The sequence below is a fragment of the Triturus cristatus genome, chromosome 7 (assembly GCF_964204655.1).
Source record: "Triturus cristatus chromosome 7, aTriCri1.1, whole genome shotgun sequence".
In the NCBI taxonomy this organism is placed as follows: domain Eukaryota; kingdom Metazoa; phylum Chordata; class Amphibia; order Caudata; family Salamandridae; genus Triturus; species Triturus cristatus.
Window position 1 is genome coordinate 382269062 of NC_140590.1, and position 13863 is coordinate 382282924.

The following is a 13863-nucleotide window of genomic DNA, read 5'->3' on the forward strand; positions in this document are numbered from 1 at the left end:
TTCCCCAGCAACTGTGGGAGTGATATTTCTGGATTCAGGGGGACTGGCAGGGTTTAAGGAAAGAGAGGCGGGAAGAACAGAGGCAAGATATATGCAATCATATGCTGGGCAGTATTTTCTAGAAGATTGCTTCCAACCCAAAACGGCAAGTAACAATAAACATTATTTATTTTTTCTCAATCGAAATGACTGCAATTTCTGTTTGAGCTGTCGTATTGGATTATTATATGCAGACATGTTCCAGCATTTCAATAGTTTCATTTCCCTAATTTCAGAACTCTAACTGCATATTCCATTTACATTTACAACTAGCTGCAATCCAGCAATTTCTTTCAGTCTAGTTGGAGAACTCTGCCAGGCAGTCTCCTGAACTCTACTGTGTACCTTTGTTTTAGTGTAATTGTTTTCAGTCATTAGCCTATAACCTCTTTATGCCATGCTATTTCCCCCCTGATGAGGAATCCTTCATTCAGACACCACGCTCCAGTCATGTTCTGTATAATAGTGAGGAGCGAACTGGCTACTAGAGGTTGTTGTCACCTGTTCCTCTAATAGGCCGAAGTTAGAATCTATAACTCAGCTCTGTGTCCTGCCATTGAGAATGGTCTTCACTAGCTCCTCAAACCATTTTCATTTAGTGGGGGTTGTTCCTAAATTCAGACTTAACTTTGGGATGTACCCCATATAAGAAAATTATTTTGTAGCTAGAATTTGAACCTCAAGTTGAACTTAAAATTACTTTTTCCTAATGTAACCATTACGTATCTAAACTGGCGAGTTTTCTCAGAATATTTTTTAAAATATTTTTTAAATGGATGTTTTATGGCCAAAAGAGTTTAATATGAAGCAAGGCAGAGTGAGAATTTTTGCAGTTTTTCTCAAAATTGCTTCTCTTAGTGGTAACAAAGTCTTTCATCAATTAATATAATTCTGTATCTTACTTGTAGGAAGCAGAATTATCTTTTGAAAATTGCTAAAGAAAACAGTATATTGACTTTTATTGCTTGGTCTTTCAAAAGCACGCCTTTTTTAATCCACATTTCCCAGGGAAATCCCTCACTTGGACTCACCACCTTACTCGGCAGGCCTCCATGACCCCAGCAGCTTTGGCCGCAACCTGCACTATCGACGCTGACACTAGCAGCACCCGACTATTTACTGCATCCCTGCCTAGCTGCCTGTGACTCACTGGCCCCCGGTGCTCATGCTACTCCTGGGGGCCCCTGTGGCTGCAGAGGTGTTTATCAAGCAATCCTCATGGTGAACCCTCTCTTTGCTGTCGCTGTTCCGCTGCCCCCTTGCATACAGCGACCTCTTGACCTGAGGTCTCTCCTCGCTGACCCCCGCTACCTCTTGTTTTTCCACCAGTGTCCCTTTAGCATTGAGGTCGAGACGGGCGGTGCCCAGCTGATTGCCACTTCCCTCTCTACCACTCTCAATGCTTTTGACCGACCACCGTCCGCTGCATACGTCCCTGTGGAGCCCCTAAAGCAGGAAATCATTGCACCGACCACACCACCATGCAGTGCAATGCACATCTGACATTTCTCGGTTTTATCTGTGCTGCCTTAAATGCTGCAAATGGTAGTTGAGTCTGGGAACATTTCACACTGCTGCCCCACAGCCGATTATGCTGTGGAGAGAAAGCTCTCCAGTTTTTGAATGATCTCCACTATAATCTGGGCTGGCCTGAGTCGACTGCATCCATCTTGAGTTTATTGCTCCATCCTTGCTACATGTATTCTTCTCCCTCGGCAGCGATGTTCCCTCTTACCCTTTGTAAACCTTTAAATAAAACTAGAAGAAAAAAAATTATCCCAAAAACAAAGAAAGGGCTTTGACCACAGACCAGCTCAGATCTAAAGAATATGCCCTGGCAACAGCCTTGGAGCTCCACTAGTGGCCAAACTATTTCTAAAACAAGATTGAATATAGACCCTTCATTCATTTCAGTGAAGCCGCATGATACACCCTTACAGCCAGGTGAGCCAACAATATTGCTGAAGGCAGTTCACACATTTGATTGACAATGTCTCTGGATGATGGTTGAACACCACTGAAATAACAAATAAATCAAAGATTGTACTTGCTGAAAGAGTTTGATCCCAAGCTGACCGTCCTCACTAGACCCAGGATCCTATTGCTGCTTCCTAACATCATGACCAGGGTCTGCCTTTGTTATCCTCACCCTAAACATTTGTTGTTGTCCTCGTTCGTGAGGAGTGTCTCACCTGTAATTTTAATGTACATCTATATTGTATTTTTCTTTTGTCATTCCGCTTTGCTCCTCTATCCCAACACTTAAATGACCTCTAAAATAGTCATTTGCCTTACCACACCTATTAGAGCCAGATATGTGTAATGAATCTGCTTTTCACTAAAACAACACACCCAACCTCTGCACTCCCTTTCTGGGAGGCAAATATACCACTGCACCATTAAAAATACACTTTGAACAGCACTTCCTAAAAACGAGGCAAGGACACAGCACTCCCTTTAGGCAAGGCAAGGCAAGGCAAGGCAAGGCAAGGCAAGGCAAGCAAAACAAATTCTGGTGCATTTAAAATAAAACACACAAGTTTATTAATGCAACATTTTAAAAAGACAGACTGAATATATCAATTATGGCTCAAAGAAAACTATTGATTTATGCATCGTTCAAAAAAAGTAAGCCAAATATATTAGTAAATGCTGATTCTCAGATGTCAAATGAATAATTGAATGAACAATTGAAATAGAATGCAATATATACAGATGGCAAAGAGTAGAAAATATATACAAGAGAGAGAAAGAGAGAGACAGTGGTTAGGAACACCTCACACCGACAAATTCTGCAACAGCCTTGCCCGCTCTTTAGCTGGGGAAGCCCTTTCAACAACCCAGGTAGGAGTGTCAATCAGGACTCAAATTCCGTCACCATTCCACAGCAATACGTCTATTCTGTGGTGAACTTCCACCTGACCTACAAAAGCATCCAGCTTAAATATCATTATTCAACGTGAGGCGAGTTTCTAGAAAACCCTGCCCCTTTCTCCTTGGAAAAAACCGAGCAGGCTGTACCAGTCTGCGTCAAGGCAATGACAGTGGCTGGCCAAGCCTCTGTATTTTGACTCTGAGACAGAGTTTGTACATTCCACTGATAATATCCAGTTCACTCTGGTCAGTGAGGTGCAAAAAACAAGTGAGGAGCAGAAAGACCTTGAATTATGAATCGCAAGCACTGCTGTGTAGGCGGGAGCAAGGCAAAGTTAGACATGGGGCCATGTCAAAGCCAATAGTAAGAACTCATAATTCTGTGCACGCAGAAGCAAGGCAAAGTCAGAAAGCAAGATGACATGAGACCATGTCAAAGCCAATAGTCAAAGTCAGGAAACAAGATGACATGAAGCCATGTCAAAGCCAATAGTAATTGACCCAAACAACTTGCAAGCACTGCTGTGCACACAGAGAAACTGCAGCAAGGCAAAGCCAAGGAAAAAAGATGACATGAAACCACCTCAAAGCCAATAGTAAGCACTTATAATATAAATGTACTGTTCCACTCCATGACAGCACTCACTAAAAGACAACAAGATTACAAGACAGAAGAGAAGCAGGCATATGCAGGACCATCCTACATTAAGTCTAGGATAAAATAAAACACTAAAGTCAGTTAAAATGGTCGTAGTTGAGGGTCATCATTGGGTGCCAAATCACAAGAGCGCCTCTTTTATTACAATATGGAAATGGGATTTCATGGCCATATCGAATAGGTCCGGGTTTTAGATAAGAATAAAGATCCTCCCGTTTTAGTCCAGTTCACTCCTGCTCCCATACCTCTTGAAGAGGCCTCATTTGCTGATGTACTATGGATCATGCCTTTAGTGCTATCTTTGCCTATTTTATGCCTATATTATTATGGTATCCCTATACTGTGTCTTTTGCCTATTTTACCTCATGCACACACTAGAGACCCTTTTTTTCTGATGTTTACTAGTCTTTGTTCATATAGATATCTTACTTACTCTATGTAACCATAGGATGCCTGATTCCTCCTTTTAGGAATACCACAATACCCAAAAAGCTGTGTGACATCCACTGACTTCAGCTGGCATTTCTTCACTGTTTTCTATATGTATGACATACGTGAAATTCTATGACGCTGCAAGGCCTGCTGCAGAAACCTCTCTCAACCGCCAACTAGAACCTCTATTGCACCAGACCCTAATCTGCCCTTGACTACAAAGGGCTCTGAGCAGACTGACCAATAAATTCTGTCACTACCCCCAGCTCCTACATACCATGACCCCAAAGGACCTGGAAAGCTCAGCATACCTATCTGCGCATTTCAGTGATCAAGGCCCCCTTCAACTCAGAGATCCTACTAGATCATCTTGCTACCCTCACCTCATCACAGCTCTGACACAGGCACTCTACTCTTCCCTAGAAGTAACCACTACCCCTTCCCCATTCCCACACACATCACCATGATCTAACAGATATACCCATGCACTCAGAATCCTGAAACCTAGACTCTAACCTCAACTCAGCCCCAACACCCCCTAGTCCAACCCCATCTATATAGACCCATCCCTACACCCTATCATGGCCTCACTCACCCATCTCTTGGAAAGTCATGGTCCTAAGTCCTTCTGTATTAAATTCCCACCAAATCTCTCCAAACATGCTGCTAAAAGCTAAAAACACAAGCTCCTCAAAGAACACCCAGAAACTCTCATAACAGACATCTATCACAACACAAGACATGGTGGCCTCATAACAGACCTCATTTTCCACTCCAGAAAACCTGCCAAATGGAGAACCAATTTCCTACAGAACCTACATGTAACCAATGCCTCCAACATCCCATATGGAGCCAAACTAACAATATTCCCTTCACTAAGGTTCGCTGGCAAACTGTCCGTAGCTATCTAAAAAAACAGAAATATCTCCATACAAGCCACACAACACAAACTTTACATCTTTAACCGTCTCTTCCCCACTCTCCTCAAAGTCCAATACCCTAACCCCAAACATACCACACCTCTCACCAAGGCTGAACTTACCCTCCCCCTCCCCATGCAGCAGAATCAGCTACCCCATCGCCACCCGCTAATCCCCACCTCTCCCTACACTTATCCCCCACACCTAAACCCCCACCAAACCCACTAAATACTGCATCTCCATTCATGATCCACCTTCCCCCATTAAGCCACACAACTCCTACAGTAACAACCGAGTGACCAACCACACAGGCTTCTTCATCCCAAAACATCAACCTAATCCAACCTCGTCCCCCACCCTAGACTATGATGATCGCCACTCCACCCCACCATCTTACCCTGAACCAACCAGAGCCCAAATGACCACCTCAATCACCTGCCTGTAACTTAAAGTGAAAGCCATACTAAATTAAATCACTTCATTACGTAAGGACCTCAAGTCCAACCCCAGCTCAACTCCTAATTAGTTTACCAAAAACCCACACTCGGTCACCTCTCACTCTACTCCCTGGCGGACTGTCCCTCTCAAACAATACCACCTCAAACCTAGGCATGCTACACCTGAAATGTCCCTTAATGAAGTGGATGCACTGATCAACCCTCCAGGTGATAAACATCAATTCCTAGAAGAAATAACTCTAAACTCCTTGTAAGATTCAACAGACATCAACCTAGAAGACCTACACTTACACCAGAATGATGCCAATGACACTACTGTACAGGCACTAGACTCCCTCCTAGAATCAAAAGGACTCACCCAACACTGCAAAAAGCAAGCCCACAACAAAGGTGTTAACCCTGTTGCTATAATCTCCAACCATGATTCCATATCCCTCTACCCTTCGATAGACTGGTCCGACCATCACCTAATTCTTTTCAACCTTAACATCAATCAGCCTAAGCTCCTCACCCAAATCCACCTGTGGAAACACTGGACAAGAAACCTGCACCAAATATAACAAGCAGAGCTAAAATCCCTAATTAGCTCCCGGATCATCCCCCCACCCAAAATGTCAACCACCAACACTTCTCACTACAACACTAAAATGAGTTAAATTCTCTAATCCATCGCCCTCCTAAAACTCAAAAAATCAAGAAGTACCCCCTCCAGATCATGGTTCAACACAGACCCTAACAATGAGAGGCGATAACTCAGAGTGAGGGAAAGAAAATGGAGGAACCAACCCTCTCTAGCTCATCTCTCATTCCCACATACAGAACACCTAAACTATAAAAAGCTCATCTATAGAGAAAAATCTGCCTTCTTCAGAGCCCCACTACACCATTCCAGAAACTGTCCCAAAGACCTCTCTGAAATCATCAAAAACCAAGCCTCCTCCATTCTTAACTACCTACAAATACCTTCACTTAATGATGTGACATTTTTGCCAAATTCTTTGTAGACAAGATAACAAACATTGAACTCTCATTAGAGCTACAGCTACCTGAGAGGCGTCAGCCTCCGCGAGAGTCCTAGTTTACTGATTAGTAACTACTATAATGGCTACAGTTTTGCTCATTTGGGTTTTGCTTATTGATTCCTGGGCGAACTGCCCATGTCTGCCACAGTAAGGGCACAGATTCAACCTACAGTGGCATTATCTCTCTTCAGTAGAAATGGGGCCTTTTATACCTTCGATCTACATAGGCTCTGTGTCTGGGGGTTCATTATCTACTTCTTTCTTTTCTGTTTTAGGGATTACTATCCTTGCATCATTACGAGACAAGACTCCCTTTTGCTCTCCTAATCGATGATCTAGTTTTACCAATAGGTCAATAATTTCTGATCAATCATCAGGAAGGTCTACAATATGCAAGAGTGAATCTTTTGGATCTTCTGACAAGCGCGTCTCTGCTACCAGACGGTTGAATGTGGTCACATAAGTCAATAGATCTTTAGAACCCTGCCGTAGACTTAGCAGTTGGTTGTCACTGGATTGAATGAACACGTGCCTTGCAAATAACGTAGGTGTTGCTGCATTAAAGGCGGGGAAATTATACAAAATCGGGTCATTATTTTCTTCCAAGGGAATAGACTAATTAGCTGCTAATCCCCCTAGATAAGAGCTTACAAAGCTGTGTCATTAGTGAAATCTGGGGTTTACATAGGAAGTGCAACTGGCACTGACTCATGAAGAATTTAGCATTGTCGCCATGAAAGCGTTCGGGGGGCTATAGGCACCGGGCCTGGTCTAGTGACTGATACATGTAGGTTCTCATCTGTGGAAGTGGCGTCCCTCCAGTGTGTAAACTGGGTTTTATGTCTTTGCAACTCATCTTTAAGGGTTGCATTTTCTGTTTTTAACCTATTAATTTCTACTTGTAGGTGGTGAACTATCCCCACCAAATTGTCAGTATTTGTACTATCTCCTGCTAAGGCATGGGCCAAGTTATCCACGATGATCTGTTCTTGGTCAGTCATGGCATTGCCCGAAGGGATCACTAAATGTTGTAGCTTGGCATTCTCTGTTATGAGCCACTCACCTGAATCCCAGACTGTTCTTATAGGGCAACGCTTGATCTCTTTATTCCACCTAGGGTCTACCTCTGGTGGCAGGAAATGACACTGTGCCAGTTGCACGCCCAAAGGGAAAAGAGGGTTGGGATTGAGAAAGACAAACAAGATCGTGTGGTGCTTCTCCGTGGTAGCTACATTGGGGTCTCAAAAAAGCCTTTCACCCATCTTGCGCGAACGCCTGATCAGAAGAGTATCTATGAACTGCAAGAACAGTGTTTCAACGCACAATATAGTTATCAAACAGAATCATCAAAACTAATTTGTTTGTCTTTTGTTCGTACCCCAACAGACGTCTAGTAGTGCTCTATCTTTCCAATCAGAAGGGTTGTGTCATTGTGAAGTTGGAGCATGGAAACTTAATGAATCATTTAATGGATGTCAACACAATTATCCTCTAGCATCCCAGGTGCAGTGCAAGAAATCTCTGGACACCCACTTATCATGCGCTAAGTCTAGGTGTCCCACTTGTAGTCCGTGTGTAAAGCCGAAATCCACCCAAAATGTGCTCCTAGGGGGAACCGAAAGTTTTAATACCAGGGAGGTGTATTCTTGGCAGAGCCCTGCTAGTGCAAGAGTCAACTGCGCGCCTCACAAATCAAAGGGTCATTTTGATTCTTAGAATCTACCACTACTGAGCTCAGAGCACAAGAAACAAGAACAGTTTTTAGCAAAAATACCTGATGTCAGATTGTTTCTTTTGATGTCTTTTTCTTCCTCCTGGAAATTTGATGCTGGAGTGGTCGCCAGGCCTGGAAAGGATCAGGGAGCAGCTGCAGCCTGAAACGGAGAACTGAGGATGGGCGGAACAGTGTGAAGAAGGGGCTCGGCGAAGGGGAACAGGTGAGTACGAGACAAAGAGGCCAAGCAGGAAACCGGGGTGGGAGCAACCTTTAAATAGAAGCTGGCCACATGTTACTAACAAATAACACCTGTTGATTTTTGGCAGTTAATCCATGTGAGGTTGATTGGCAAGTGCACCTGCTGCTGCCGCCCGAGTCATGGAAAGTTCAACTTGAGCAGAGTAATTAGTCGGGTCTTGGGACGCCATGTCCCCTTTCTCCAACACTCTACAAACCTGCTTCCTGGCACACTGTTGGGTGGGGGGTGAAGTCCCTTTGGCTCCAGAGGGTTCTTGGGGGCCAACAAGCCCTCCTATTACCTCCAGTAAGGCCCACACAGCGGGATTGCTGAGAGGTCTTCGGAGGCAAGCCCTCTTTCTTCACCACTCTGCAAAACACCTCCTGGCACACTGCTGGTTGGGGATGAAGTACCATTAGATTCTGAGAGTCCTTGGGGGCCAAAAAACTCTCCTGTTACCTCCAGTAAGTTCCACACAGCGCGATTGCTGAGAGGATTTCGGGGGACATGCCCCTTTCTCCAGCACTCTAGAAACGCACCTCCTGACGTCCCCTTGAATGCTGAGGGTTCTCAGGGGCCCAGAAGCCCTCCTGTTACTTCCAGTAACTCCGACACAGCAGGATTCCTGAGAGATGGTCGTAGGCCTTGGCCCCATTCTCTACCACTCTGAAAATGCAACTACTAGTTAGAAAACCATAGAAATTCACTTAAAAAACCAAAGATTACAGGAACCTGATAGTTAGGAAACTGAATTTGAAAAACCATGGAAATTCACTTAAAAATTAAGGGTACAGGGTCATTATAGTTCGAAAATAGAATTTTAAAAAGCTTAGAAATTCACTGAAAAAAACCCAAAGTTACAGGTACGTCATAGTTAGGCTCAGATTTCACTCGTACAAAACCCGTGAAATTCGGCAGTTATAGTTACCTGAGCTAACTTTTACTCACGCACCCGCAATGCACTGCTTATCTACTCACATATATTACTCATGACATGGTCAATGACATCACTAATGACTTCTCAAATGGCATCACTGATGACATCATCCACAAAATCACTAATGCACCCGCTCACACCCCATAGAACCTTTCATAAACCCACTCCCACTCAACCATTTACGAACCAATTCACACACCCATACCAGTACTTACACACCCACTCACTGATTCATAGATCTACACACACATCCACTCACTCACCCATACAGCCACCCATACACCCACTCATTCACTAATACAGCCACTGACATATCCACTCATAAACCCATACAGCCACTCAGACACTGAGTCAGTCACCCATAGAGCTACTCACACACTTACTCACTCCCCGATACAGTCAATCACACAGCCACTTACCCAGACAGCTACACAGACACCCACCTACTTACTCATACAGATACTAACTTGTATTCACTCACCTATACAGTCCCTGACACAAGCACACACTCCCCCATACAGCCACTCTCACATTCACTCACTCACCCATACAGTCACTTATACCCCATCACTCACATATACTGTTTTTCACATACTGAGTTACTTACCCATATAGCACTGACACATCCACTCATTTACCCAAACAGCCATACACACACGTCCTCACCCATAGAGCCCGTCACACATGCACTCACTAATCCAAACAGCCACTGACTCACCCACTCACACATCCATACAGGCAGTCATACACCCCATCTTCCACCCACACAGACACCCATACAGGTACTCAGACAACCAATACCTCACCCATGCAGCCACTCACGTACCCATTCACAAAACCTTGCAGTCACTTAGACACCAACTGAAAGACAGATACAGACATTCACACAACCAGTCACTCACCCATACATTCACTGAGACACCTTATCACTCACTTATGCAATCTCAGGTAGGCTAGTTGGCCCCTAAGGTCCCCCAGCAGTGAAAGAGACTTAATCTCAAAACCAAGAGGGCACCAGGAGGTCAGTTTGCAGACTGGTAGGGAAAGGGCGCATTGCCTGCTATCAGAACTCAGCAAGTCTGCTGTGTGGGACTTACTGGAGGTAATAGAAAGGGTATTTGGCCCCCAAGGACGTCCTTGGGGGCCAACTACCCCTCTTGTTACCTCCAGTAGGTCCCACACATTGCTTAGATGTTGTGAGAGGCCACGCCCCCTTTCTCCACCACTCTGCAAATGTGCCTCCCGGCACACTACTAGTTGGGGGATAAAGTCCCCTTGGCTCCAGAGGGACCTTGGGGCCAAGAAGTCATCCTGCTAACTGTTCGTCCTGACGCTATCTGACAGGAGACGTTCTCGTCCGCGTACCCCGGGTTATTGATACATACAGCCATTAATATTGGGCCCACGTTATTTTGGGTGGATCTATGCTCATCACGGCTTGACCCCAGCCTTTGATTGTGTATTTTACCCATATGAATGGTTCTCTACAAGCTCGACTTAATAGCCATTTGGATGGTTAATACCCCATGTGGCAAAGCCGGTCTGACCTGATTGACCTTGCACCCTTTTCGCTCAATATACGTGATCTGATTCTTTATGCTTTAAAAAATAAGTGAGAAGGACTTTACCATACCAGCCACTTCTCTGAACTCCTTGGTTTAACTGCCGTTTCTCCTCGCATCTAAACTATCGATGAACTGAAGAAGTCCATGTGTATGGACGAAACGCGTTGGCTGTTTAATTCATCCAGATCTTTGTTTTAACCCTGTTTAAATAGTGGTACCCATTTAAAAAAAATACAGGCGCTGACCCCGCGCTTCTACCGAACTACCACCCGATCTCCCTGCTCTCGTTTCTAGCAAAGGTATTAGAGGCCCATGTAGCTAAATGCCTATCCAATTTTCTGGAGGAGTCTAAATACCTTGATCCCCATCAGGCAGGGTTCGGCCCATTCCACCGAAACTGTCATCCTTGCTATCCTGGATACTCTCTGGGACAATGCTGATAGAAGCTCCCCTCAGGCACTGGTACTGTTGGATCTATCCGCCGCTTTTGACACGGCCGACCATACTATCCTGGCTGACCGTGTCAAATTTGCTGGTATTCAAGGGGCGGCAGCTCGCTGGCTCACTTCATTTCTGGATGATCGCTCCCAGGCCGTCCGCCAAGGGCACTTCTTGGTTCCACCACCCAAAACTACCTGTGGTGTCCCACATGGCTCGGCTCTCTCTCCCCACCTGTTTAATCTTTATATTGCTCCCCTGATTCAATCCCTGAAAGACAGAATGGTGACGGTCTTCAACTACGCAGACGACCTACAACTAGCCTTCAAGATTGACAACTCGCATAGCTCTGTCGCCGATTTTCAGGCCACCATGCTGCACATCCAACAATGGATGGACCATAACCACCTTTAATTAAACCCTGGCAAGACAGTGCTTGTTCTCACTGGGGACAGCCATAAGTTCTGGGGTCCACACTACTGGCCACCAGAGCTAGGAACCTCTCCTTCCCCTTCCTCCTCGGCCAAACCACTAGGAGTCTCCCTCAACAACGACCTTTCACTGAAAACTCAGGTTGGCACAGTTATTTCCAAGTGTTTCTTTTAACTGCGGAAGATTAGGAAGATACATCGCCTTCTCACTCAGGAAGCCCTGATCCAGGTCATAATAGCCACCATCCTGTCGCACCTGGACTATGCCAACTCTGTGTACTTGGGCATGCCACTCTACCTGTTTAAACGGCTGCAGATGGTCCAAATCATGCAGCCAGACTGGTCTTCCGACAACCGAGATGGCAACCAGCAACTCCCTTGCTGAGGAAACTGCATTGGCTCCCCATTTCCCAGCGCTGAGCCTTCAAAACGGGCTGTCCCATCTTTAAAGCTCTGCATGGCAACAGTCCCGTATTCATCAACAGCTTGTTACTCAGGCACACTCCATCACGCAATCTACGATCTGCCCACCTCGCACTCCTCACCACCCCGGTTTTCAAGTGAGTACGTCAAGGAGGCTGCAGATTTGCTACCCTCCCCCCTAAACTGTGGAACTCCCTCCCATTGGAAATACGGTCCTGCACTGAACTTCTACAATTTAGGAAGTCCCTTAAAACATGGCTATTTTCGCAAGCCTACAATAAAGTAATTCATTGACAGCATACTGAGCCTGACAGTGCCATGAAGCCACCCGATGTACGTGCGCTCTATAAATTATTATTAACATTAACATTAAATAAAAGAAGAACTTTTGAAGAATACACGTTTGGACACGATCTAATATTTATCCTTGTATTGTGGTGTACCTTTGCTTTTGTTTCAATTGTGACATTCCTGTGTTGGGATTGCATTGTGGCAGTGGGTACTCTCAGTGTATATACATAATAAACGGGATAAGGGTCAGTTGCTGTGTTCTATGGTGTTCCACTGTCTAGGCTTTTCTTCTTTGAAATCATCCTTCTACCTCCTGTAAGTCCTACGCAGTGGAACTCCTGAGAGCTGGTTGGAGGCCCAGCCCCCTTTCTCCACAACTCTAGTAAAAAAACCTTAGAAATTCACACAAAAAACAAAGGTTACAGGGACGTTATAATTACAAAATGGAATTTTAAAAACCTTAGCAATTCACTGAAAAAAAACACAGGTTTCAGGGATGTTATAGTGGGATAGTGATGTCACTGACCACGTCATGAGTGATGTAATATGTGACATCATAAGCAGTGCATTACGGGGGCGCGACTTATTGTTAGCTCAGCTAACTGTAACAGCTGAATTGCTCTGGTTTTGTACGAGTGAAATGTCAGCCTAACTATAATGTCCCTGTAACATGTGTTTTTTTCCTTGAATTTCTAAGGTTTTTTAAATGCTAATACCTAACTATAATGTCCCTGAAACCTGTGTTTTCTTTCAGTCACTATATATATATATATATATATATATATATATATATATATATATATATATATATATATATATATATATACCTTAAGGTCTTCCGTGTATGAGATGCCTCCTCCTAAACGAGAGTTGCTTCGTTGCCGGTGGACCGCACGGAAGCTGGTCTCTATTAAATAACTATAAAGATCTTCCCCAGAATATCCGGAAGAAAAACGAAGCCTTGTGCGGTTGAATAAATCCTTTATTCCTCAGTCAGCCATTCGCCAAACGCGTTTCGAATGCGCAGCACCCTTGTTCACTGACGCTGAGTAAAGTTTTTTGCGGCCATTTAACTTTGCTTTACACGTGACCATACAACTACAAAATGAGTGTATAAGAAAACAGACTCGTAGTTTTTAGAATACAAATGCAATCTTATGCTGTTGGCGACATGAATCACAATCCAATTTCATTAATGTTAAACTAAAATAGTAAATCGTGACCGGCAGTGATTTCACTATTAAAACAATGTTTAATTATCTATTGTAATTATAGAATGTGAATAGTGCCCAAGTGGGCTTTCTTTATCAAACCATATTGTTATTAAACAATGTTTTTCAAGAATTTCTTAAATTTCTTAAATTTCTCAAAATTCTTCCAGCCCCAGTGGGCTATGTTGCCAATACAATGCATACATTTT